Source organism: Macrobrachium rosenbergii, chromosome 18 (genome assembly GCF_040412425.1).
Source record: "Macrobrachium rosenbergii isolate ZJJX-2024 chromosome 18, ASM4041242v1, whole genome shotgun sequence".
NCBI classification, from domain to species: domain Eukaryota; kingdom Metazoa; phylum Arthropoda; class Malacostraca; order Decapoda; family Palaemonidae; genus Macrobrachium; species Macrobrachium rosenbergii.
The window spans coordinates 7,104,234-7,116,733 of NC_089758.1; the positions used below are offsets into that span (position 1 = coordinate 7,104,234).

At 37.8% G+C, this 12,500-nt stretch overlaps 1 protein-coding gene and 1 long non-coding RNA gene across 2 annotated transcripts in view; one reads left to right on the top strand and one right to left on the bottom strand.

Annotated features, from left to right (window-relative positions):
• The window catches only part of LOC136848070 (serine-rich adhesin for platelets-like), a 109,597-nt gene extending 109,202 nt beyond the window's left edge, over positions 1–395 (bottom strand). Inside the window, exon 1 of the mRNA XM_067120241.1 lies at positions 112–395. The gene's annotated coding sequence lies outside the window, so the exon portion shown is untranslated. The remainder of the gene's footprint in view (positions 1–111) is intronic.
• A 197-nt stretch (positions 396–592) lies between these two features.
• Positions 593–12,500, top strand: part of LOC136848075 (uncharacterized) — a 129,640-nt gene continuing 117,732 nt past the window's right edge. The window contains exon 1 of the long non-coding RNA XR_010855929.1: positions 593–855. This is a non-coding gene — a long non-coding RNA (uncharacterized lncRNA). The remainder of the gene's footprint in view (positions 856–12,500) is intronic.

The following is a 12,500-nucleotide window of genomic DNA, read 5'->3' on the forward strand; positions in this document are numbered from 1 at the left end:
CAATACCATCGAAAGTCATTCGTGAGGGAGCATTTCATTACTGTACTTGAGCCATCCCTTTGGGCTACAACCAAATTTTCAATAGAAACTGAAAATGTAGGCTACACTCACCAACGGCTACGCATTAAAATTCCTAGGCTAACAAGAACAAGTAGTATTCCTTAAGCCATTTTGGTAAAACTATAGGCACTGCATTTGCTCAAGCAAGTTCAGCAACCGTCATCCACATCCATTTCGCATCGTCTCCCTTCATCAGTCTGTCAATTGTTCATGAGAAAAAGCAGAAATTCAAACTGGCACAGTACTGTTGCCCAAGCACTCTCTATAACGTACACCGAACGGCCTTCTTGTTATTTAGAAGAAAAGACGACGCCTGGTATCAAAACAATGCAAATGAGTTTTTAATTAGATCTTTAAAATTTATTCTAAAAGATATATTGATCTGTATACATAAAATTTGCTTCTTAAATGTATTGAAAAATCAGAAAGATAAAGAACAAAAATTTCCATTTTCTTATTTAGATATTAGTGAGACCTCAACTAAAGCTGCTCGTTTGACAAGTAGTTGCCGCGACTAGTCACGCGTGTGAAACAGCCGCTGTGGAATAGGGATACATGTGTAACGCGGGAAAAATGCGTGGGTGTAGTGTCAATCGAACCTATTTCTGGATGTTATGTTAAAATCTTCACCTCGAATTTGTCACTAGCCTTGCCGCCGGAACAGTGTGTTATCCGGATGGATTACAAAGACTGCAAATGCGGTGTTATATCCAAAGGCAAGGCAGTTACTCCTGAAGCTCATTCACAGACAGTAATAGCCTACGTGAACCATTGGAAGAGATTCAACCTAAACAGGTAAGGCTGTGACTGCCTGTATGTTCTGTGATTACAAATTTTTTTATGATTTTGTTGAAAGGTAATAATTAGCTGCGTCACCGGTATCTTGGCCCGATGTAACCAGTATGTTGTGTGAAATGTTCACGTTATAGTATATTTATGAAAAGGAGGACATTCGGCCCATTGCCTTTGAAGAGTTATGATGAACTAGTAGCTTTGCGGAAGAACTATTCGACTATATATATATACTATATATATATATATATATATATATATATATATATATATATATATATATATATATATATATAATGTAATTAATGTAATTGGCGAAAATGCATTTAGATGTGGTCGGCAGGTGGATAATTGTAACGTGTGTTAATAATACTACTGGGTTGAGAGACTATGAAGAATGTGTTCGGAAGTCCAAAAGTATAGGCCTATATAAGCGTGGTCGCCAAAGTCAGCGTCATTCATGAGAAACGTTTATATATATTTTTATATATATCAATGCAACCTGGAACAAAATCATACAAAATAGTAGAAAAGCTACGTGACATTGCAAACAATCGAGCGAAAAATTTATTGATCTTGTATCTCCATAACCCCACGCAGTGGACCCCGAAGCATTCCTCCGTAAGACACACGTATGTGCAATTACACGTATGAGCTGCCGCAATTTAAGAGGCAAAGTTTCATCATAACCTTCTCAAGAAGTATGATGTTGAGCTACTTTTCCTCTTCCGCATTGAATTGGAAAAAGAGCGTCAAACGAAAACGTGTCTGAGAGTACAGTATTGCTCGGAAGACGTATCCGTTTCACATGAGGTAGGTCATGATGAATAATGCCTGCAGTTATATCAGTACTGGTCTTAGTCCATTAAAAGTTTTCGTAATCTTCCTGCTTGGTGGCTTATTTTTTCACTTTTTTTTTCAACTACAGTAAATTCCTCGTTCGACCACATACCAGAATTGAGACTATGTCTGGGATTCCGCACAGATATTTCCATGCTCTACGATATTTAAATATTCATCTTTTTCTTCTTTATTTGTTCTCGCATATAAGTCTTCCTGAGGTATCTTGTATTCAGTAGAGTCAGGTTCTCGTTGTGAGGTAAAAGTATTCATACAATTTCAAATTTTCGTTATCGTAAACAGCACAGCACAAGCCTAATCTACGTGAAAATCGACTCATAACCAGTTCAGCTGTGATGTCATATAAGGGACGATTTAATCAGTACATCTGTTGCTGTATGTATGTGTATACACGGTATATATTATATATATATATATATATATATATATATATATATATATATATATATATATATATATATATATATATATATATTTCCTCATTATATATTCCATTCACCGCTGGGTCGAATGGTTGGGACAATCCTGGATTAGACCATGGCTTATGCGAATGTGATCCCATTGCTCTTTACCTCTAAACTATATCACCATCACTACATCCATAACTACATACATGTCTCTCTCTCTCTCTCTCTCTCTCTCTCTCTCTCTCTCTCTCTCTCTCTCTCTCTCTCTCTCTCTCCCCAATTGACACGCGCTTATCACAGTGCGTCTACTGTAGATTATTTATATATATATATATATATATATATATATATATATATATATATATATATATATATATATATTGTATGTATATGAGAGGGTGGGTGCGCGCGTGCGCGTGTAGTAACAAGTCAAGGGTGGATTTTATTTAGTAAGCGCTTATTGAACATCGTCTGCCTTTTTTTTTTCTTTTCATTAAGTGGAAACAGTTTCACCACACGAAGAACTTTTTGTATCCTGATCGCCTAAAGCAAAGTGGGACGTGGGTAATGTATATTCCACCGTATGTCTTACAGTCCGTCTATCGGTCAGCGCACAAAGATTATAAAGGTAAAATGATTGAGAACTCTCTAGACTAAGGAAGAGTTGATGGGGTTGTGAGATAGATCCGGATACAGGTCATGGCTTTATTTATTTGTTTATTCATTCATTTAATTATTTATTCATTTACTATTGCATTTGCTGAGGAGTACGCACTCTGAGTTCGCATTCATTTGCCAGGTTTATAATGATTCGGAAATTGGACAAAACTAGAAAATACAGTAACTTATGAAACTGAAATTAGAAAGGGTTAATTTTTCTTTGCGTGTTGCACTAATAAGTTGCATTGTATCCTAACAAATGACGCATGTATTAAAACAAAAATGTTCCCGGTCATATTCACAACCAGATATGCTCTACAAAACAGCTTACCATCCATACATAGGCAAAACAGTCGCTCCATGAGTACAGCCTTTAAGCTAAAATCCACATTTATAATAGGGGGAACTACATGCGCCATCCACAACCACAGAGCTATCATAAATTTTACATATAAACAACAACCTTACATATGTACAAATGTAAAGTCAGTCGGGTGCAATCTGTGTTTATAGCCAGCAAATACCATGCATGTATACAGCCTAACAGCTACCTTCTATATTTATCGCATGGGAATACCGTGCATATGTACAACCAAACAGCTACCATAGGTATTTATTTCCATGTATGGCACTTTCAGGACTATAAAATGTATAGATGGTAAGTGTTTGGTTGTTCATAACACTTACCATCTATTTTATAGTCCTGAGAGTTCCATACACAACCACACACGAACAGCTATCAATTATTTCACAGCTATGTGGATACCATTTACATGTACAACCAAACAGCGATCACCTGGTTTATAGTAATGCAAATAACATTCACATGCACAGCCAAACAGTTACAAACTATTTTATAGCCAAGTAAATAACATGAACATGGAACACAAAACAGGTATATAACACCTGTTAATGCCATGTAGATACTGATCTCATCAACACCCAAACAGCTACCATCTACAGCATTTTAATGCCATGCAATTGTCATTTTAGATGAACACCAAAACAGCTACCTCCTTTTATAGCCATGCAGATACCATGCGCATGCACACCCAAACAGCTGTAATCTATTTATAGCCAATTATATATCATTCACATGAACACCCTCACAACTACCATTTGCTTTATAGCCATGCAAATACCATTCACATGAACTCCCAAACAGCTACCAGCTATTTATAGCCATACAGATCCATTCACATGAGAACCCAAACATATATTTTAACATTCCTGCAGATACCATTCACATAAACTCCCAAACAGCCAATATCTGTTTCATAGCCATGTAAATACCATCTACTGTACATGAACAACCCAACTGCTACCATACATTTTATAGCCACGCAAATACTGTTCACAAGAACAACCAAGCAGCTATCATTTATTTATAGCCATGCATATAACATTCACAAAAACACCTAAACTGCTGCCATCTATTTTATACCCATGCAAATATCATTCACATTAACATCCAAACAGCTACCATTATTTATAGCCATACAGATTTCATCACATGAACACCAAAACATGTACACGAACACCTACAATCTGTTTTATAGCTAGGTAGATATCATTCACATGAACACACAAACATACACATAAACACTCAAAAAGCTACCATCTCTATTATTGCCCTGCAATTACCATTCACATGAATACCCAAATAGCTGTCATCTGCTTTATATCCAGACAAATATTTACATGAACACCCAGACAGCTGCCATCTATTTAATCGCCATGCAAATACCATTCACATCAACATCCAAACAGCTACCATCGCTTCATAGCCAAGAAAATACCATTCACACACACACCCAAACAGTTGCCATCTGCTTTATAGCAATGCAGATACCATTCCCATGAACATCCAGACAGCTCCTATCTATTTTATCACCACGAAAATACCTTTCACAAGATCACATTTAGTATTCGGCGTCGGTGACCCTGGTAGTTGTGACGCCAGATAACCCACAATTAATCAATCAATCGAACACATAAACAGCTACCGTCTCACTTATAGCCCTGAAAATACCATTCACATGAACACCCAAACAATTGCCATATGCTTTATAGCCATGCAAATACCAATCACATCAACACCCAAACAGCTGCCATTAGATTTACAGCCATACAAGTACCATTCACATGAAAATCCAAACAGCTGCAACCTATTCTATAGATATGCAAATGCCATTCACATGAACACCCAAATAGCTACCATCTGTTTTATACTCATTTTGAAACCATTCACGTGAATACCCAAACAGCTACCATCTATTTTATAACCCCGCAAATGCCATTCACATGCACAGCCAAAGAGCTACCATATATTTTATAGTCACGAAAATTCCATACATATATACATCCAGACAGCAGCCATCTGTTTTATAGTCTTTTAAATTCCAGTCATATGCACAGCCAAACAGATGCCATCTATTTTAATGACATGCAGATACCATTCACATGCACTGGCAAACCAATACCGTCCGTTTTTTTTTTTTTAGCTATGCAGATGTTCATATGCTTAACCGAGCAACTGCAATCTTTTTTTTTTTTTTTAGCCATGCAAATACCATGCAATGCCAAATCGCTGCTAGCCTATCTACATTCATACCCGAACAGCTTCCAGAAATGTTTAAAGTCGCCACCTCTCATTTTAGTTCCCACGACCAAAAAATTTCCTACGACAGGAGGGTAATACTTGGAATCTCTTGCACACAGTATCAGCTCCAGAGCCGAGCGTGAGTGGCACCGAGTCGTCATGTAATCGAACAGCCAGCAGAGTGAATTGTTGAGACAGGTACCACTCATTTTCATACCTTAACAGCTGCTACTCATATTTTCCACGGAACATCGGCCATCATTATGGGTGTGAACATCCAAAGAATGACATGAAGAAACTTACGGACATATCATCGTCGAATTTTCAGACCCGCCTGACGAAGAGACTAGAGTATCTTTAATTCATCTCACGCGCACACAGTGGCCGTATTTAAGGCAACTCATCCTCGCAAACAAACTATTTTAAGATGCCAAGCCTTCATCCGGGATTTCATTGTGTTGCACAATGCAGCAGAGGCTCTAAATGGGCAACGATGCAAGCATTTTTCACGGTCAGGGATACACACGCAAGAAACCGTCTAGTGTTTTGGAAAACATCGAAGATGAAGAAGGAGAATTGGTGGAGAGGTGGAGGAAGAGTGGAAACAGAAGAGGAGTAAGTAAAAGAAAACGGCGAAGAATAACTGCCCTGCAATCACTGTAAATAGACCATTAAGGACAACATTCGACAGCGCAAACATGGGTCTTCATTTGATTCAAGCAACTCCAGTTTGCGATAGAAAAACAGAGCGAAAGTCTTCTCTTTCCATGTTTATTATTGTGTGAGTTTATGGACTTAAGCAAATGTTAAACAAAAATATTTAACTTTTTCCTTTGTCAGTTTTAACACAACTGGGATCCGGGGCAAAAGGCCCCATTTAGTTAGGTGACCTCGTTATGCACAAAAAGTCGATGCAGACTTTAGTCTTATTTAAAAAAAAAAAAAAAAATTCTATTCTAGGGCTGGTCGGGTTTTAACTGTTTCTTTCACTCCACAGCTAAGCTTTTGAATCTTCAACCTCTTCTTCACCCCACCTCATTTTCACTGTTTCCCATGATGAAACGCCTACACCAGCAGTTATATATATACATACACCATTAATCCGTTTCCCGTACAAGAGTGGTTCTAAAAAAAATAATCAAGTATTTAAACACCTACGACAGAGCTCATCATCACTCATCAACCCCAACACGCACTCTGTCGCTTCCTGGATGTAAGGTTAGGTTCTTTCTAGTTCCTCCATTTATCAAACCCTTATAGGTCTTCCTCTCTGCCTTCTTCCTAGGATGTCAGAATTATACGGTTTTTTTTTCACCATACTATTGTCATTTGTTCGTGTCATATGACTAAACAATCGCAACTCATTTTCATATCGCACAACTTTGCACCTATATCCACAGTCCTCTTGACTTCCCGCATCACTCCATTCTTCAAGACAAAACAGTCTCAGTCCCATTTCACAACGGACAAGTCAGTCTCCTATCTACATACTCGAACAGGCTTCTCTTTCAGCATGGGAAGTTCTAATGAACCTCAAAAACTAATTTTCCCTCTTTTCATTATTTTGCAGGGCTAACGTGGTATTTAGTTGTTTTGCCATTAAGTCCAGCAACGGTAATCTGTATTGTAATGAATCACTCTCGTTCTCTCCCATATTTCCCTTTAACATGAGGTTGTTGTCTTCTCTAAGGTTTTACACAGTACCCTACCTTACTAATCTTACTTGTAAAGAACTGTGCTCTTTGCTACACCTTCCACTCGTATATCGTAACCTCTAACACTAGTACTAATTTTTAGAGTCTGATTATCTCAATGTTGGTGAGGAAATCGCTTTCCTTCAGGGAACTCAATCACCAACAGGCGCGACATCTTGCAGGGATAAGAAACTTGTTTCATTAGGTTGTCCAGTAACTTAGCATAACCTGGCTGGGAAGCTGTTGGGATATAAGGCTGAAAAATTAGCCTGCACCTCCGACTTCTATCAGATGGCTTCCATTTTGCGAAGGCAAGTGGCGGTTAGGATCTCGCTTTTTCCCTCTGACCTCAGTCTCTTTTGTCCAAGTTGTGTGAAGAGGCCAGCCCACAACCTAAAGGATTCTGCATTGTGTCTGTGTTTATGATGCTGACCAGGCAACAGAAGTGACAGGTAGACAAAGAAAGTGACAGAAAGATGAAGTTTTATTCAGTACAGGTCAAGAACTACGATTATTTCTAAGTCCTACTGCCGCACCAGTGACTACCCCATCATGCTGAAGCCTGCAAAGGAAACTAACTTCGTTGATCAACGAGACAGTCGCTCTACCTGGATATCAAATTGCCCAACTTTGTTGGCCGGATTATAACCATTAACCATGTGCACACAGGCACTTTCCAACCTAAGGCTTCACTCCTTTCTATTAGGCCCGGAGAGCTTCACTGAAAGTAAACCGAATGTTTAAAACTGCGTCCCAGTATCATTCCATGCCAGTCAGAGAGAGAGAGAATGCGAAGATCGTCTCATCAGTTAATCAGAAATAAAAATACTCGTGAGTAATTATAGCTTAAAGAGGTATCGGAACTTAAATTCCCGTTGAAAGAAAGGTGCGGAAAATTATTGCTGCTACAAAGTGTCAGAATTCCTATTTTTTTTAATTATTAATAAAACACATGGAACATAGCTCTAGATTAACCTGAGGAAGAATTATTACTATTAAGGAACTACAGATTTGTGTGCCATTGTGTCATATTTTTATAGGAGTGCCAAGTGCTACGATTATGTAATGGGCTCTAACATCTTCCGGAAATCATCACATTATGAAATAAGGCATAACGAGGGACTTGGGCACGTTGCTCTTAATTTAAAGTATTTTGTGCAAAATTTCAGTTTACGTAAAGACCAGGTTTATGTTCCATTTTTGTTTGTTTATCCGAGTAACTTTCAGTTGGAACATATTGTTTGATTATCAGTTATGCGAGTGTTGCATATTTGTTGACGCTAGGTACTTCTTTGCAATTAATTGCCTTTTATTGGTTATTCATTTTCGAATGGTTGTGAAGTGCATTAATAGTTGTTTTGTTCAAAATACTGAGCCAGATTCCATTCTCGAGTTATACTAGTAGAGGTTGAATATTGCACGTTCCATTAGGAATGTTTTGTGCAAGTATGATATTATATGTGTCAAAATTATGACGAGATATCATTCTGCATTCACATTATAGGTCGACCAAAGGGTAATCGCTTAATGCACGAACTCTAAAACACATTGTTGATAATGAAGACGTTTTTAAAGGTTTATTGTAATTCCAAGAAAAGTTCCTATATCTTTTGAGTATAAGCATTAGGTCAGGTATGTGGACAAGTGGCTGAATAGACCTAATTTGTAGAGTTGTAAATTTCTTAATAATTATCTGAAATGTGCTTTCTGAGTGTTGCAAGTTCATATCACGCTGACTTTCTTGGTTCAAGGCAAAATGTTATTCTTATATCAAGAACCGAAGTAACTTGCTATTCTGTATATGGGTTATGGTAATCAATATTCTCAGGCTAACGTCTGTTGAAGAATTCTATTGCGAATTGTTCATACTTTCCCTGTTATGTAATTGTCATGTACAGTATATAATACGTATGCTATTACTGACTCGCAGATAGAGTATGAATTTGTCAGTGGTCAAGTTTAAGTGTTTGATGATTGTCAAATCAAAATAGTTTCCTTAAGTCTGCATTTCGATTTTCAGTAAATTCTGACAGACCAGAGTCTTTGATATTCATATTCTATATTTTTTATGTTGTGACAAAAAGTTATTGATTTGCTTAACCATATTTCATATTGCTCCCGTGATTCCATGATTGATTTTTTGAGTTCCAAAATTTATGAGTCAATGCGAAGTGTTGTTAAGCTGAGGATAATTTTAAGAGAGCTAAGAGAAATACTTGTAGTGTCTAATAAGGTAAGGAACTCAAATCTCACCGCAAATTGAGAGGGGGGGAAGCGGAGCAAAAATGTTCACATTCAAGGAGTCAACTATTTTGAGGAAAACAAATAAAAAGATGAAAGAAGGCTGCGCAAACGAAATGTTACAAAGACAAAAACAGCCTTGTTATATTACAATAATAGTTGGCTCAGGATTACCAAATTGCCAAGGTCAGTGGCTCCCAGTTCCACTTGATGCAAAGGAATCCGAAATAGACCCGACGTCCAAGTTCATTCTCTTTACCATTCTCCTCCTTTTATATGGGATACCTTAACTATCTTGGAAACATTCCTTTACGTTGCCATAGGCCACTACCCAACGCCACTGTGTGCTGTTTTACCTGGTGCTACAGTATCATTGCTCACACAAGAATATAAAGTGAAACGTGTAACATGTACTCTTGTTTCGTCCATAACTCACGTGGTTTGGTCATGAAAGAGGAATGGAGCACAGCTGGGTAGTGAAAAGAATGTATAATTTAGTGTTATGAGGATGTGGGAGAAGACCTAGGAAGGGTCGATAAGTGCGGAGGAGGTACTGGAAAAGGAACATCCTTATTGTCATGGAAGCGCAAGAAAGAATCCAGGGTAGAGGGGAATGGCGCATTGTCTGCAAGGGAATTCATCACGTATTGAAACAGTTTATGTTGTGGAAGTGTTCTGCACAGGGGTTCGTCTTGATTCAGCTTTAAAAGTATGAATGTAGATAACTGTCTTCTTACAGCTCCGTTGCCACTCCGCTCAAAAATATTTTTCTGTGCGTATGTGACACCTATATAAGTGTATCCGTGTAACGTAACCTTGGTTATATGCATGTCGTTTTCAGTGTTTTATTTCGAAGAATGCTAAGAGAGGAGGAACCAAGAATTTTCTTTCTTTTTTTTTTTTCAAAAATACCCAACCAGACTCATTATCGCAACAATTTTTTTATAACCTTAGAAACTGGTTCGTTCTAGTTGACTTTTTGTTCCACACAGGACAAGTTTTTTAACATACGAGTCAAAAGTCCTTTAGTGTCCTCAAAATCTAATGGCCGTAATTTCCTGGTTTGTAACATCATAATCATCAGTTAAAAAAGTAAAATGATTCATCGGATTCATTAAATTTCATTGATTAATATAAATAATAAGTCACCCTAATCTAGTGCCATAAAAACCGTTAACAATTTAGTCATATTGTGACTGACATCGTTTTAACAAAATAAAGTCAAATTTGCTTATTTCATCTAATTGTATGGCTTAGAATTCTTATGAATCATAACTCACAAATCACCATGATGCAGACCCAAAATGACCCTTAAAAATGCCACCACGTTTTGACCACCAGCGAGGTTTCAGAGAACCAAGCAAAACTTAGAGAATTTCGTCGCGAGTTTCAAGGGCAGCGGAAGTTCTCCGACTCTGCCCTGCAACTTCCTTTGCCTCCGTCAAGATGAATCTCTTGTGAAAATAGGTCAGGACCCCAAGGACAACTCACTGAAGCATTTATTTGGGACGAGATATTGTAGTTAGAAAGTGATCGGTGGTGGTCTACTCAGGCAAAGTAATAAGGTGCGGGCGTGGGTGTGGGTGGAAGAGAAGTGAGGGCTACAGATGGAAGGGAGGAAGAAGAAAATAGATGACTGAATAAGATAGAGCATTCCCAGGAGAAAGAATTTCAAACCAAGAAACCTAGCACTTGTTTGGCGGGGAAGGAGACGTAACGCCATCGAATAAAAGTCAGAAGCTCGAAAAGTGATATTCAAGAAGACAATTTACAAGAGTCATAAAAAGAGAGAATGTCAGAAACCTTTGATCTTCAGGAGCAGGAATTGACGCAAAAGATCTAGAGTGTTTACTTTTTATTGGTCTATATATTTTATTTATTTGCTTATTTATGGCAAATCTTCAGTACCTTTGGAATTACTCTCGCTTGCTCAGCCTCGGAGCTTAAAACTCTAAATAAAACAGATATCATGCCCAATACTAAATGATCCAGACTTCTACGGACAGAATCCCATTAATGTTGCATCTGAAATAAATAGCATTCAGACGCTTTTCTGGAGACTGGACGACCAAGTACGGTTTAGTGGCCGTTTCATAGACAGAGGAGGGACCAGGTTGAAAAACCTAACCACTCTCGAAGGCTTCAGGTGTTTGGCATCCTGTTCAAGGATAAAGTAAGATTTTGAAAAATTATTTGAACTGGTGTGAATTTTGCAAATTCCCCGTTGCGTATGGAATTTTTAAATAAATGCTTACGTCCAAGTGTAAACATCCGTTGTGTTTGTGTACAAAGCCGTGTCTTATGCCAGTGTATTTCCTGTCATCTTTCAGCATGCTGCTAAACTTTGCACTAAATAGCTAATAGTCCCTGTGAGCAGCGAGCAAGACTTTAACTTAATATTGGCCGTTTGGAACGAACTATGCCAGCAAAATGCTACAAGATTGCAGATAATATGCTCATAAGAGATAATATGCACGTAAGAGACTGCCTCACAGAAGTGACTTGAATCGCAGATTCTAGGACTAAAATAGCAGTTCGAATAAAAATCCAGTGATAGGCCTCTTCGAATCTCCTTAGAGAAACTGCACATTTCTGTTATAAGGTAGATCACGTTCTAGCGATTCATATAAAAAGTATATTCTTGTCAGTTAGAAAACTGATTTGTTTACTACTTTGAGAAACAAGCTTTTTCTTAAAACCGATAGGCTAAGATTAAATCCGTTTGTTTGGGGATTAAAGGAGAATCAACAGTCACTTTTGTCGTTGTGCACTGAATCAATATTAACGTAGTTTTGCTTTAACTTTTAATATTGCCTTTCCAGATATCGAATATATCATTCAACTTATTCATATTATCCGGAAGTTGATATTTATAAGTTGATGCGTATTACTAGGAACAACAAAAATCAATTTCCATCAAGGCCAGTTGCCAACGGATCCAGTTTTTACAAGATTCGCATATATCGGGTTACTTGTCCATTCAGGATGGCGTATGGGGTTCTCTCTCTCTCTCTCTCTCTCTCTCTCTCTCTCTCTCTCTCTCTCTCTCTCTAGGAATGCTGTTCATTTCAAATCGCATCGTAAGGGAAAAACTAGTTTTTAATCACGCAGCTTTATAGTCTTTTAAATTTTAGTGTTTCAGTTTAGCAAAGTATGTTGCCGAATCTATTATTAAAAATGCCT